The sequence below is a fragment of the Equus asinus genome, chromosome 14 (assembly GCF_041296235.1).
Source record: "Equus asinus isolate D_3611 breed Donkey chromosome 14, EquAss-T2T_v2, whole genome shotgun sequence".
Lineage (NCBI taxonomy): Eukaryota > Metazoa > Chordata > Mammalia > Perissodactyla > Equidae > Equus > Equus asinus.
Window position 1 is genome coordinate 8,006,945 of NC_091803.1, and position 13,691 is coordinate 8,020,635.

Genomic DNA, 13,691 nt, shown 5'->3' on the forward strand with positions numbered 1-13,691 from the left:
TTAGCGTCCCATCAGTAGGTCAGATATACCTAACCCCAAATCAACAATTTTTTTAAATTAGATAATTTTGTGGGCTAAACTATTACAGTTCTAGTTTGATTTTTATTAAGTAATGAGGCTTTGGGGTTTCTTACTGATTTGTCAGAGTTCTTTATATATTAAGGACTTGTTTTTCTGGCAAGTATTACTCCCAGGTTTTTATTCGCTTTTGAAATAAAAATAAACTCATCTCTATTAACTTGTCACCTTATTCACTGCAAACCATACTCAGATCATTAGCATTGAACACATTCAGCAGTAAGAGGAGTAGCAACAACAAAGGCTTCTTCTGTGAGCAGAATTTGCCAGGTGGCTGGGAATCACAAGCAGAGGCTTAGCCCCAACCCCTGTCTCTCTGGTACAGACTGCAGACTTGCCGGGCTGTGCTTCCACACGTGTGACTCCAGGGTAGGAATCAGCCAGGACAGGAGGCAGCTCCGAGACACAGAGAGGACCTTTGAGGCTCATTATGAGCACTGAGCAAGGAGCTGCTTTTGTTCTAAGAACAGCCACAAGGCACTGAGCACCTCACCATTCTTTCAAATAAGGACAAGGAGGAGAAGAACAATGTCATGAAAGCCTCTTTTAGAAGACTATGAAGTTGAAGGCTGGCGAGAACTTCATTTTCATACTCTTGGGTGAAGGGAGAGAAAAAAATGCTTTCAGGCCTGCCGTTTTCTCCCCTCAATCCTCAAGATTATTTTGAGGAAAAATAATCCTTCATGTCCGGTACATCCCTTCTTTGGGAACAAGAATATTTCACTTTATGTTAGATTGGGCTAGGGTGGCATTTCCAATCTTAGCACTAATGACATTTGGGGCTAGATAATTATTTGTTCCTGGAAACGAAAGAATGAATAAGTGAGTGATCCAATAGTTTGTACTTAAATATTTGAAGAATTGTGATATGAGAATTCACCTTTTGTCCCCTTTGTCGGGGCCTACAGCTGAATTAATTACAGGGAGAAAGATACTGGGACGCGTGTGAGGAGTCTCTGCCATAATGACAACTAGGCAACAACGGAATGGTCTCGCTCCAGGATGAATAAGCTCGTGCTCACTGGAGGCAGTCAAGGAGAGGCTGGATTGTTCTCAGGCAGCATGCTGTGCAAGACACTCACACAAAAGATGGGGAGTTCAAGGTTCAAGGGCATTTTCTATCCCTGAGAATCTATAAATCTGTGTTTCCTGCCATCTTTCTTTTTTAATATTTCACATTCAGGTATTATTTCCCCTACAGGAACTTATTTCTTTTAAAACAGAAGACAAACTTTTCTAGAGCGCTCAAAAATCATCACACACTCTGCAAAAACTGGCTTTTTGGGAGCTCCACAGAGAAAACATGCTTGAAGAAGTAGAGTGAGGGATTTTCTGCAAAAAGTGAGTCTATTTCCAGTAGCCGAGGACGGGAAGATTTTCACGGTCCCTCTCGGATACCGTGGGGTTGACAATGGGCAATGGAGCCGGTTCAGTAGGGGGAAGGGCGCAGCAAGTGTGTGTTTGGGGATACTGCCCTCCTAGACAGCGTCCACAATCAGTGCCGCAGATCTTTGTTGACGTTCCAAGCCTACCCCGAACTGAGGTCTCGCTTCCTGGAGCCCTGCATCTTCTGAAGGGCTGGCTCCTTTTCCTCTTCCCTCCAGAAGCCATGGTGACCAGAAGGCATGGCTTAGCAGGAGCTATGTTTCAGCAAAGGACATGTGTCAGCAGAAGATGTAAGTCAGCAGGACCCATGGATGAGCAGGAGCAAAGGTTCAGAAAGAACCGTGGATCTCTAGAAACCATGAGTCAGCACGAGCCATGAGTCAGCAGAGGCCACAGGTCAAAAGGAGACAGGTTTCAGCAGGAGCTTTTGTTCATCAGGAGCCAGGGGTCCGTAGAACTACTGTCAGCAGGAACCGTACATCAGCCAGAGACAGTCAGCAGTTGGTGGTGAGGTAGAGGACACACAGGAAGAGGGCAGCACCAGACTCTGAGGTGGCTGATGCCATAAGCAGAAGCTACAGGGTACCAAGAAGCTGAGCAGAGAGCATTTAGTAACAATAGGATCAATAAAATGTAGAGAGTAAGTCAGTCACCGTTATGACGAGGTGGGGAGCAATGTGTTTCAGAGGGGGGCAGCATAGCCTAGTGTCTGCAGGAGCATGGAATCCTGGATGAGCTGAGCTTAAACAACATTCTAGCCTCTGTGAGAACTGGCAGCTTGGCAATTGCGGTTCTTGTCTTTCCTAATTTCCCAGGTACCCTTAGCATAAACCCCTATTACTAAGTATGTCTTTAGGTTGGATGCTAAAAAGGGAAATTCTTGAGACAAAGTATAAAGGGTTATTTTTTTAAGGTTCTTACTATATATTGCTAAACGACTTTTCAAGGATTTGTATAAATTTGCTCTCTCCCACCTTCTAATTAAAATACTTATAAAAATGTATTCCAAAAGGTATGAAATTTTAAGGCAGGCTGAAAGCTGTTAGTTTAGCTACGTATCAGGAGAAATTTCAAGTACAAATAGTTCAGGTAGATGCTTGACATAGAGCGAGAGGGCAAAGGAGACTGATATTTGCCATTGTGACTGTGCCTCTCTACCCTGTGAGTCAGAACTCTTTGGAGTTTCAAGGGAAAGAATCCAATTCAATTAAGACTGGCTTAATTCAATAAAATAATTTCTAAGGGCTTGTAGCTTGCACATCTAGACAGTAGTGGGGTAGATTTCAGGTGCAGCTGGATCCAGGAGCTTGACGATGTCAATCACAACAAACACATCTACTCTTTATGATCTGCCCCAGCTCTGATGGTTGAAAGCCCCGATTGGCCAGGTCAGGCCCCTGTCATGTGCCCACTCTTGGAACCAGATAGATGTTGAGGGAATTCCTGACCCCCCATCCCACTCCAAGCTACATGACTTGGAAGAGATGGTTTTTAAATGGAGATCAAATAGGCGAATCAAAACAGATGCCCACAGGCCCGTCTTGTGGCCATGGGGTCTTCAGGACACCCTTCAACTGGGGAGAAGCTGCGTTTGAAAATGTTCAGAATGACTTGAACCTTCCCATCAGTTATTTCCATTTCATGTACCTTCTAGAATCTAGGCTATCATTTTCAATGTTACAATGTTACAGGCTGGGGAAGGAGGGGATGTACTTGCCTGTTACATCCAAGATGTGGAGTCCACAGAGATAACAGCCTGTGCCTGGAACAGCCATAGAACAACGCGGGGAAACTTCTTTGAAGCGTCATTTTAAATAACAGCATAATAGTCTGTTACTTTTTAAAGATTTTATTTTTCATTTATTCTCCCCAAAGCCCCCCGGTACACAGTCGTGTATTTTTAGTTGTGGGTCCTTCTAGTTGTGGCATGTGGGATGCCGGCTCAGCATGGCCTGATGAGCGGTGCCATGTCCGCGCCCAGGACTCAAACTGGCGAAACCCTGGGCCACCGAAGCAGAGTGTGCGAACTTAACCTCTCGGCCACGGGGCCGGCCCCATTCCTTTTGTAACTTAATAAGAATGTTTGCCTCCTTTATGTATTCAACTACATAAGTCTAACATTGTTTTACCAAATGAGTAAGCAATTATCTGCAAATTATTCTCCCCACAAACGTGAAATGCCACTTTTATCCGATTCTAAACTTCTATATCATTATCTTTGATCTAATTCTAGACTCTCCAGTCTGTTCCATTGATCTGTGTATTCCTATGTCACCGGTTTGCTGTTGTAGAATACACAGCAGTATCTATTCAAAGCTCTTTCCCCCCATTTTCCCCTCAAAATTCTCCTGTTTCTGGCATAATATTCGCACAGATGACAATTAGGAACTTGTCATCAAGGTCCAGAAAGTCCTATTGGGATTAAGATTGGAGAGGATGAAGACTTTCCATCCAGGATTTGGATATCTATTTTTTATTTATTCAAGTTTTTGCACACCTGTCAGGAAAATTTTATAACCTCATCTCATTAAAAAACAAAGAACAAACTATTCTTCTGAAGTTCAGGTCATTCAACTCTGACCGCCTATTCTTTGCATATCCCTTTCATCGGATGACATTCTAGACTTTGCCTGGTTATTTATTTAGTTCTTGGCACACATTTCTCCTCTCCGTCCCAGCCCCGTCGTCATCTGGGCTGGTTTCACTGGCCATGCCATGCATCTCAGGCCTGGGACTCCCTCATGTCCAGTAACCTGACCCTCCACTCCAGCTCAGCCATCCGCTGACCAAAGCAGCCTCCAGCTGGTCATCTCGCTCACACTCTTCCACTCTACGTTACTAATTCAAGCACACAAACCTCCTAAGCTTCCAATTCACTGCCTCAAATATTTTTATTACTATGCTCTTTCACTTCTTAGGTACCACCAGTTCAGCCCTCAGGGCCCATTCAAGAGAAAGAAATCACACAACTTATTTGAACAGAAACAATTCAATACTAAAAAGTGTTACCTGGTATTAAGAAAGGAACAGGCAAAATTCTAACCTTAAGGGAGGGAGCAACTGCAGGAAGCAGCTAGTACCACTAGAAAGGGGAAAACAAAGGGAAGAAGTTGGGCGTGTTGAATCATGGAAGCTTGGAGGAGGGCCCATGGGCCCAGGGCCCAGATCTCAGAGGAGGGGCACTGCTGGCTGATGCGGCTGCCTTGGAGAGGGTGCCATGAAGCTGGTTCTGAGAGGCTGGAAGAGCTGCAAACTGGACTCAACTGCAGCTTCCAGAAGGAAGCGTCACTGACAACACGGTGAAGCATTGCAAGGGGGATGGTCGCAGCAACAACGGGCACATGGGAATGAGCAAGTCCCTTCTCCCACCTTCAGCCTTGCAATCATCCTCTAGTGTTCTCTGTCTCTCTCTCTCCCTCTCTCTATTGGGACAGTCTAATAAGAAAACGGCTGGCCATGCAGAAATGTCATTTTCAGATTACCAGTCCCAGCTCCAGGTGAGTTTGAAGCTGGGACAAGAACTTAATAATGAACCAACTCTTTGACTTTCTTTCCGTCCATCATCCCGGCCTGCCTTCACTTGCTTGTCTGTCCGGCCTGGATTAACCGTCCAGCACTTCAGTTTACTCTCTGGCTGGTATCATAAACTCATTAGCTTCCAGAGAGCAGACTTGTATCACCGATCACCAGCCCAACGCTGCCCGACATCTTACCACATTTCTCCAGGCAGCTCGTTTCCACACACTCTGCAGACTGCTTTAAATCGCCACTCTTCTCAAACTTCCACCTCCCCTTTTTTCTTTTGCTAGCTTCTGCCTCAAAGATAGAAACTTCTTCTCAGCTTTCTGCTAACAAGCCAATAACTGCACCCACCCCCACCCATCCTGTCTCCTCTCTCAGAAAGGTGGTGTTCCTCTGTGTGAGGCCATCACCTGCTCCTCTTTACTGCATCCCATTTGCTTCTTTCTGGGAATTTGAAGATTCACCTTTCCCCACTCGATTCTGTATCTTTGCTCTCTCCCTGTTTACCAGGTCCTTGCCTTTGGAGTTTCATAAATTTTAACTTTAGTCACTAATTTTTGAGCAAATTACACTCAGCAAAATGGTAAAGCCACTTTAGAAAATAACTCGGGAGTTGTTGTAAAAATAAACATACAATTATCATATAATTCAGCAACCCCACTCCTGGGTCTTTACCCAAGACAAAGGGGAGCATGTACACACAAAAATCTGCGTGTGAATGTTGATTGCAGCTCTCTCTTCACAATCGTCAAAAACTGGAAATGATACAAGTGCCCTTTGGTGAATGCATAAAGGAACTGGTACGTCCATACGGGGGGATACTGCTCAGCAATAAAAAGGAATGAATCGTTGAGACACACAACAATGTGGAGGAATCTGAAATGCATTTTGCCAAGGGAAAGAAGACAGTCTCGGAAAGGGATTTACCGTGTGATTCCATTTACATGACATTTTGGAAAAGGTGACATTATAAGGACAGAAAAAAGATCAACAATTGCCATCAAGAATTCTTTTGAAATTAGGTAGATAAGCCTCTTCCACTAAAAAAATGCTTACAAAAGGCTCTTTCGGATCTTACCCTCCCCTGCACGCTACTGCCACTGTGACTCTGACTTTCATAGCAAACTTTATCCAAACAGTTTGTCTACACCCATCTTTTCCACTCCCTCTCTTTCCATTCACTCCTCAAGCAACCTCACTCTTGCTCCAGCATTGTCAAACTCACTGAGCATTTCTCTGTACTCATCTCTCTCATCCTTGCTCAGCAGCAGCCCCAAACAGCTGAGTCTCCCCTCTTCACTCAGTTTAGGGAAGAGTCTTCCTGCCTAGACGGGGCAAAGGCAGACTCTACCCTTGAGTCGGCTCTGTCACTGCCCCAGCATCTGCCACAGTTCATGCCACAGGCTAGGAATGAACCAGTGAACATTTCTGGAAAGGAGCTTTGGGACAAGTAGCTAGAAAAGGTGGCACTATCCCAAGTTTTCAGAAAAATTCTGTTACCTCCACTGCCTTGCACTTTATGTTTCCTTGTAAGGACCTTCCTACCGTGTAGCCTCAACCGTGGAAGAAGAAGACAAAAATGAATTGTAATTGCACAAAAACTCACAAGGGCCTCTTATTTATTTATTTAAATTTTCCCCTCTAAATACATTTCCCAGAAGGATGGACTTCTTCTATTGAACCTTGAAGGAGACGCCTTTTCCTCCCTGGGACGGGTTCAGATTCTGGATTTGTTGCATGTTCTGTGTATCTTCTTTGAAACATTGGGGCTGAACCACCGAGCAGCAACATTACTCATTATCCTCAGGGTGTAAAGCCGTCGAAGAGTCATTAAGGACTCTCCATTTGGAAAGCAGCCACTGCCCAACAAAGGGCCTCTTCTTGCCTCAGCCAGGAGGAGAAGGCACAGTCAGGGCCCTGGGGCCCTCTCTGACTCGAACCCGAGCATCACTGATGTCCTAGAGACTCCACTAAAGCAGGCGTACCCCTAATCTCATCCAGTGACAAAGCTGAAGCAGAAGTCTGCTGAAGTGCCAACAGTTTATTTTTATCTTTTCTTTAATAAGAACTTCGTAGGCTTTTCTTTGTTCAGGGCATGGGGCTGCTATAGGGCAAGAAGGTGGAACTGGCTTAACCATGCAGCAGAGCCAATGGGATTTAAGGGACCTAAATATCCCCCATCAGCCTATCTTCCATGCCTGAAATTCCACTGTGGGATATACATTAAGTACCTTATGACATTAAGGAGTTGTGACCTAATAAAAACAATGAGAGGGAGGGAAAATTCATTGAACCTGATACACTAACTAGATCATACATGCAAAGTGCTCAGTACAGTGTCTGAAGGATAAAAAGGACTCATAAATAGTAGCTGTTATTTCTATTACTAATAACTGCTGGACCGTTCGCTAAGCCAATGTTTCGTGACCATCTACTTGGTGTTAGGATACCTTGCTAGATGTTGATAAATTGCCAGAATCTCTGTCTCAAAAGGCTCCTGTGATCAGGGCAAGAAACCCCTCAGATAAACAATTAGAATTCACCCTCATAAGTGCTCTCTCTAGTAGGACACTGAGTACCAGGTGGGAGTGCAGGAGGGAGCAGCCTGCGGTGCTTGTGCAGATGGGACACTGTGCAGGAGAGACGGCTCAGGAGGAACATTTAGGGCGCTGCCAGGTGAGAATGAGGGGAAGGGTGTACTGGGCTAAGACTGCATGCAAAAGGCAAGATGACATGAAAAAAAGAAGGCAGGAAAACAGAGGAACAATAATGAGTTCAATGTGTTCAGAGCACAGATTTCATCAAGGGCTAGAGAAGAAAATGGGATTGGAAAAATATCCTAAAGGAGGAAGTGCTATGCCTGGTGAATGGACTTAACCCAATAAGAAACATGGGTCCAAGTGCAGATTTTTAAGCAAGAACACAAGAAAATCTACTGTCTGGAAAGACACATTCATTGATATCACAGGACGGGGGTCAGCAAACTGTGGCCTATGTGCCAAGTCCAGTCCTTTGTCGTTTTATTTTCCAGCTCATGAGCTAAGGATGATTTTTGCATTTTCACACGGTTGAAAACCAATCAAAAGAACGTATTATGGCACAGGAAAATTAAATGCAATTTAAATTTCAGTGTCATCCATAAAGTTTTAGTGGAACACGGCCATGCTCATTTGTTTACACCTTGTCTATGGCCACTTTTGTGCTAAACAGCAGAGATCATTAAAAGTATTTACTACCTACCCTGCACAGAAGATGTCTGCCAGTCTCGGGTTAAAGGATATAGCTTAGAGCAGAGAGAGAAGAGAAGGCAGGGAAGCCAGCATGAAGGGCAGAGGGAGAAGCTTCAGCCATGTTTCTCCAACCTGAGTCATGTACAAATCCCCCTCCGAAACTGCTCCAGGAGCTCTAGTGTCACTTGAATTACTTTTATTCAAACATAAATTAAATATTTACAAACAGACATCCTGGTAAAACTTCCTTATTCTTTTAGCTCTTACACAACTCTAAAACCAAAACAAACTTAAAAATCAAGTACAAACAAAACTACAAGACCAGTCAATTTCACGTTAACGTCCTTAATTTAAGGTGAGGGACGATGTCTTTTGGCTGCAATCAGATGTCTGCGTCGAGGTCCCAGGTCAGCCCCAGATTCATCTGAGTGTGAGTGCAGGTGTCTGCTACCACGTCTGGGTGATGACAACGATCTCACAACCTTCTCTGGGTGCAAGCACTCCAGACACCTTCATTCACGTAGAATGGCGTTGGCAACATTTCTGTAAAGGGTCAGATGATAAACATTTTAGACTATGCAGCCCCCTGCTACAACCACTCAATTCCGCCATCCTAGCTCAAAAGCCCTCACAGACAGGCCATAAACGGGCGGACGCGGGTGTGCTCCAGTCAAACTTTACTGACAGAACAAGCAGTGGCCAGAATTAGCTCAGAGGCTCTGGGTCAACCTTTGTTCCAGGGAAAACTGGAAAACTGGTGGGATTTCTGTTCAGCTGTGGACACACCCTCGACAGGCCAGGAGACCGCTGTGGAAGGAGGAGTCACTGCCACAGCCGCCCATCGGATGTATTCACAACGACAGGCTACAGGCTCGACTGGGGCCACAAGCCTGGACAGCAGACAGCGTCACAGCACTATCACCTCTTCACTTCACATCTGTATTCAAACCAGCTCACAGCAAGAATGACTATCTTGCCACTTCCCTTGGCCCAGAATGGGGTTTCCACCCACCGGCCCTCAACCTCGGGAGGCTCAGAGATGCCTGCAGGTCCTCACCACTTGGTTCCTGCTGGGACATCCAGAAGGGCCGGGTAATTATGGACTTTGCACATTAGCCACCAGAGTCCAATGCATACTGACAGAGTCTGAGCGCCATGCCGTTATAGTTCTGAATCTCAAAACGCAGTAAGAAAGGAAACTTGGCAACAGTCCTTTTAATTTGGTACCTTTTTACCCACACTGCAAGGCATTTGGGATTAGAGTTCTGATTCTCTTTATGAAGCTCTTCTATATACAGAATCACAGCCTACCTTTAACTTGGAGCCTGACACTCGAGACAATTTTATTATTATTATTACGCTTCAATTTTAGACAAAAAACACATTTTGAAAGAAAAAAGTGCCAAGAAATACTATAACTTGGATAAGAAACAGTCTCATTTATTAGAGTCTTTCTTGTAGGGAAGAAAACTTCCCCACACATGTCCCCTTACCTGGCTACCCTTCTCTTCCCAAGACAGTCAATTCAGGGAAAAAAGAGGAATAAAATCTGACTCTGGGGGCCAGCCTAGTGGCGTAGTGGTTGTTTGTGCACTCTCCCTCAGCAGCCTGGGGTTCACAGGTTCAGATCCCAGGAGTGGACCTCCACATTGCTCACCAAGCCATACTGTGGCAGTGTCCCACATACAACAAATGGAGGAAGACTGCCACAGATGTTAGCCCAGCGACAGTTTTCCTCAAGCAAAAGAGAGAAAGACTGGCAACAGACGTTAGCTCAGAGCTAGTCGTCCTCACAAAAAAAAAAAAAAAAAAGAAAAGAAAAGGAAAAACCTGATTCTGGTGTGTGTGTATAAACTCGTCATCCTGGTGAACGGATGGATGGGTGGCTATTTACCAACCAGACGAGGAGGCTGAGTCCTCCAGTGAGGCTTCAGGTGTGTTCTCCTGGGTGTTCCTGGACAAACTGCACTCCATTGCTCACGACCATCCTTACACGGGCCAGGCTCTATGCCAGGCACTGGTCAACTAGAATGGAAGACAAGAGGGGCCTTGCCCTCAAGGAGATGGCACTGGAGTGGGCACCACCAGAGTCTTAGTTTTAGTTACGTGCTTACTGTGTGCCAAGCACCATGCCAAGCGCTATACACACAATTTCTCTGGGAATACTAATGACACCCCCATTGAACAGACATGATCATCTTGTCTTTACAGATAAGGAAACTGAGACTCACAGAGGTTAAATGACCTGATGAAGGACAGACAGCCAGTCAGCGGCAGGAGCAGGTTTTGACCCTGTGTGGTCTAATCTCGGAGCTTCTGTACTTCCTCCTGCAGAAGCTGGACACCTAAACAGACAATTCCACGACATCCATTATCCTACAGCAGGGAGAGCCGACGCAGGGGCTCTGGGGGCAGGGGGCTTGTGAGGGTGGTGGGCTATTTAGAGTACTCTAGAACAAACTGATTAGGACACACGACTCATGAGTGGGACCTGAGCAAAGCCCAGCTTCTGAACCCAGTGGAGCACTTTGCTAGACAGCCCACTTTAGAGCACTCGGGACTGTCTTGGAGGGAAATAAAACCACCAACCAGGCTTTCCTCCCAGAGATCCCCGTGGCTAACTGCCTCACCTCTTTCAAAACTGCTTTCAAACATCATCTTCACAAGGAGCTACTCAACCACCTTATTTAAGCTGCACCCTGCCCCCTCACCATCGCTCTGATCTCTTTCCCTGCCCTCCTATTTCTCTGTTGCACTGTTTTCACCTTCCAACCTATGGTACTATCTATGTAACTTACTTACTCACTACGTTTACTGCTTATTCTTATTGTTTACTACTCGAATCCTTTCTTTAGAACATAACGTCAACGACAGGAGGAACTGGTGTCTGTTTTGTTCACCACCAGATCCCAAGTCCCTAGAAGAGTGCCGTGTATACAGCAGGTGCCAATAATATTTGTTAAATTAATAAACGAGTGAAGGAGTGTTGAAAAACAGACTGCGGATCTAAGACTGGGCTGAATGATTTTGGCAGCCCTTCCCAGCCCTGGCGTTCGGCTCCCACATACAGGAAAAGCATCCTTCCATTTGGGATTCAGGGACACTGGAAGCAAGTTCTCACCCGTCTAGATACATGACTGAGGTCTCACTGGGATTGTGCTTTTGAATGTGGATGAGACCTTCATGTTCAATAAACTCTCATCCTTGGTCTCCCGTGCTTGTCTTCATTCTAGTCTTGTGCTCTCGTGACATGGGCAGTTAAAGAAGAGAATTTAGGGGTTGCCCTGTGGCCAAGTGGTTAAGTTCATGTGCTCTGCTTTGGCAGCCCAGGGCTTCACCGGTTCAGATCCTGGGTGCGAACATAGCCCTGCTCATCAAGCCATGCTGAGGTGGCGTCCCACATGCCACAACAAGGACTCACAACTAAAACATACAACTACGTACTGGGGGGCTTTGGGGAGAAGAAGGAAATAAATAAGTAAATAAATAAAAGAAGAAGAAGAGAATTTAGTGCACACAGCAAAATCCCCCACATCTCAATGGCAGGCAGAACAAACTCTGTGATTTGAGTATTTTTGTGAAAATTCATAGGAGTGTCTTTGTGTCTGAATTCATATAATCTTAAAATTTACAAGAATCCAGTTTCCTTTTTATAAGGTTTCTATAACACATGTGTCAAGTCTCTAGTTTTGAAAGGACTTCATAATTATTTCACTTACAACTTCCTCTGGGTTAATTATGGGAGTCTAAGAGTTGGACGAGGGGACAAGAGTAATAGAGTTCTTGACATGCCATCTGAATGCAGGCTGAATGCGGTCTGTAACAAAGCCTTCCGGTTTTCCTGTTACTTATTATGTTGTCTTGTCCCCTTATCAGGGTGAGGAACACTCCACTTCTTTACAGGTTCAAACTGAATTCCAAATTCTGTCTGGAGCACATTTGGGTTTCTACCAGGTCCACTTTCTATTTCAATCCGAGGGGTGGGAGAGATGGAGGGTACCAAAATTTATTCCTGTGTGCTCAAATGTGATCAAACCTCGAGCTCTCACTTGACAGTTAACGTCAAAGACCAACTTTAGCGTCGTCTCTTTCTGTATTAATTCCTTTTTAATGCACATCCCTCTGGTTTCCAAAGCCAGAAAAATCTGCAGTTCATTCTAGATTATTCCCCCTGCCCTAACCCCTTCCCTGGCTATCATTTTGTCCTCAAGTTCTGTCAGTTTACATCTAAATATTTCTTGAATCCGTCCATTTCTCTCCATCCTCACTATGGCTGCCTCGATTATGGCTGCCACACTGCTCTGCTGCTAAGGTCCAAAATCATGAATGAGGCCTGTAAATAGGGTGACCAGTTCATCCAGGTTTGCCCGGGACTGTCCCAGTGTTAAATCTGAAAGTCTTACACGCCAGGACCCTCCCCCTAGTCCTGGCCAAAGTGACACTGTTGGCACCCTCCCTGTAAGTCTTGGAATCTCTCTGCTTCCTCTGTTCACTGCAGCCCCACTCACCTTTTCCAGCGACTTGGACTTTCTTACCTCAAGACCTTCACACGGGCTGGTTTTCTCCCTGGATTGCTTCTGCAGTCACTCTTTGTCTGGTTAACTCATCCTCCTCTCCCAGATGCTGGCTGAAATGCCACATCTTCAGATAGCCTTTCACGACCCAGCACCCAGCCCCAAGTTAATTTCTGACCTTGCTCCAGCCTCTCGCTGTATTCTTTACTTTGCCTTCACATCTCTCAATTAGTGGGTTATATTTTGTCTGTGTAGTTATGTGTTTAAAGAAGCACTTTCTTCGTTAAAATTCAGCTCCTCAAAGGCAGACAACATGTCTGTCTATACAGCTGTTTGTCCCCAACACCTTGCCCAGGACCTGGGAAGTATCGAGCCCTCTATAAATACACTTTCAATACATTTACTTTGTACGTGTTTTCCTTTTCCCCTGATTAAACTTACAAGACCTCTTTCTATCCTCCCTCCATCCCTTCTTCTTGCCTTTCTGGTCTCTTGCTGTCTCTCCTTTCTTGCTCTTTCTTTCTTTTCAAGAAAACTCTTGGAATTAAGTGTTAATGCTACTGTTTTTATGATTTCTTGAACCAATATTTTCTGCTTTTATCAGTATTATTTCCTTCATCTAATTTTCTTAGGTATATTCTTTATTTTAGTTTTTGAGCTCTCAGGCCCATTTGCCAGCTCTCTCTTCCTCCCACCTGCTTTAGCTAGACTGAGCCTGCACTTTTCCTCAAGAGACAGAGCTGTGTCACTTCGTCACTCTTTTGGCACCCGTTGTTTTCTCTGTGGGATATGCCCTTCGTTTACTAATCTAACAAATATTTAATGGCTACCTCCCCACCTTGTCTACTGAACTAATAATTCTTTAAGATCCAGCTCAGCTGTTTCTTGACTGTAACGCTTTCCTGCCTCCACCCCCACTGAGTTCATCCGCTGCTCTGTGCCGCACCCGTCCCTGGAGTGG

The 13,691-nt window shown here is 45.1% G+C and overlaps 1 long non-coding RNA gene across 3 annotated transcripts; it reads right to left on the reverse strand.

Annotated features, from left to right (window-relative positions):
• Positions 1–8,395: 8,395 nt before the first annotated feature.
• LOC139040146 (uncharacterized) lies at positions 8,396–13,257 on the reverse strand. Of its 3 annotated transcripts, none has more exons than XR_011494073.1 (3): positions 12,752–13,248; positions 10,448–11,667; positions 8,396–8,759 (listed from the first exon to the last, which is right to left on the reverse strand). It is a non-coding gene; the product is annotated as an uncharacterized lncRNA (long non-coding RNA). The 3 variants fall into 3 exon arrangements; XR_011494072.1 differs by having other exon boundaries at positions 10,448–10,561; positions 12,752–13,040; XR_011494071.1 differs by having other exon boundaries at positions 10,448–13,257.
• Between the last annotated feature and the right edge of the window lie 434 nt (positions 13,258–13,691).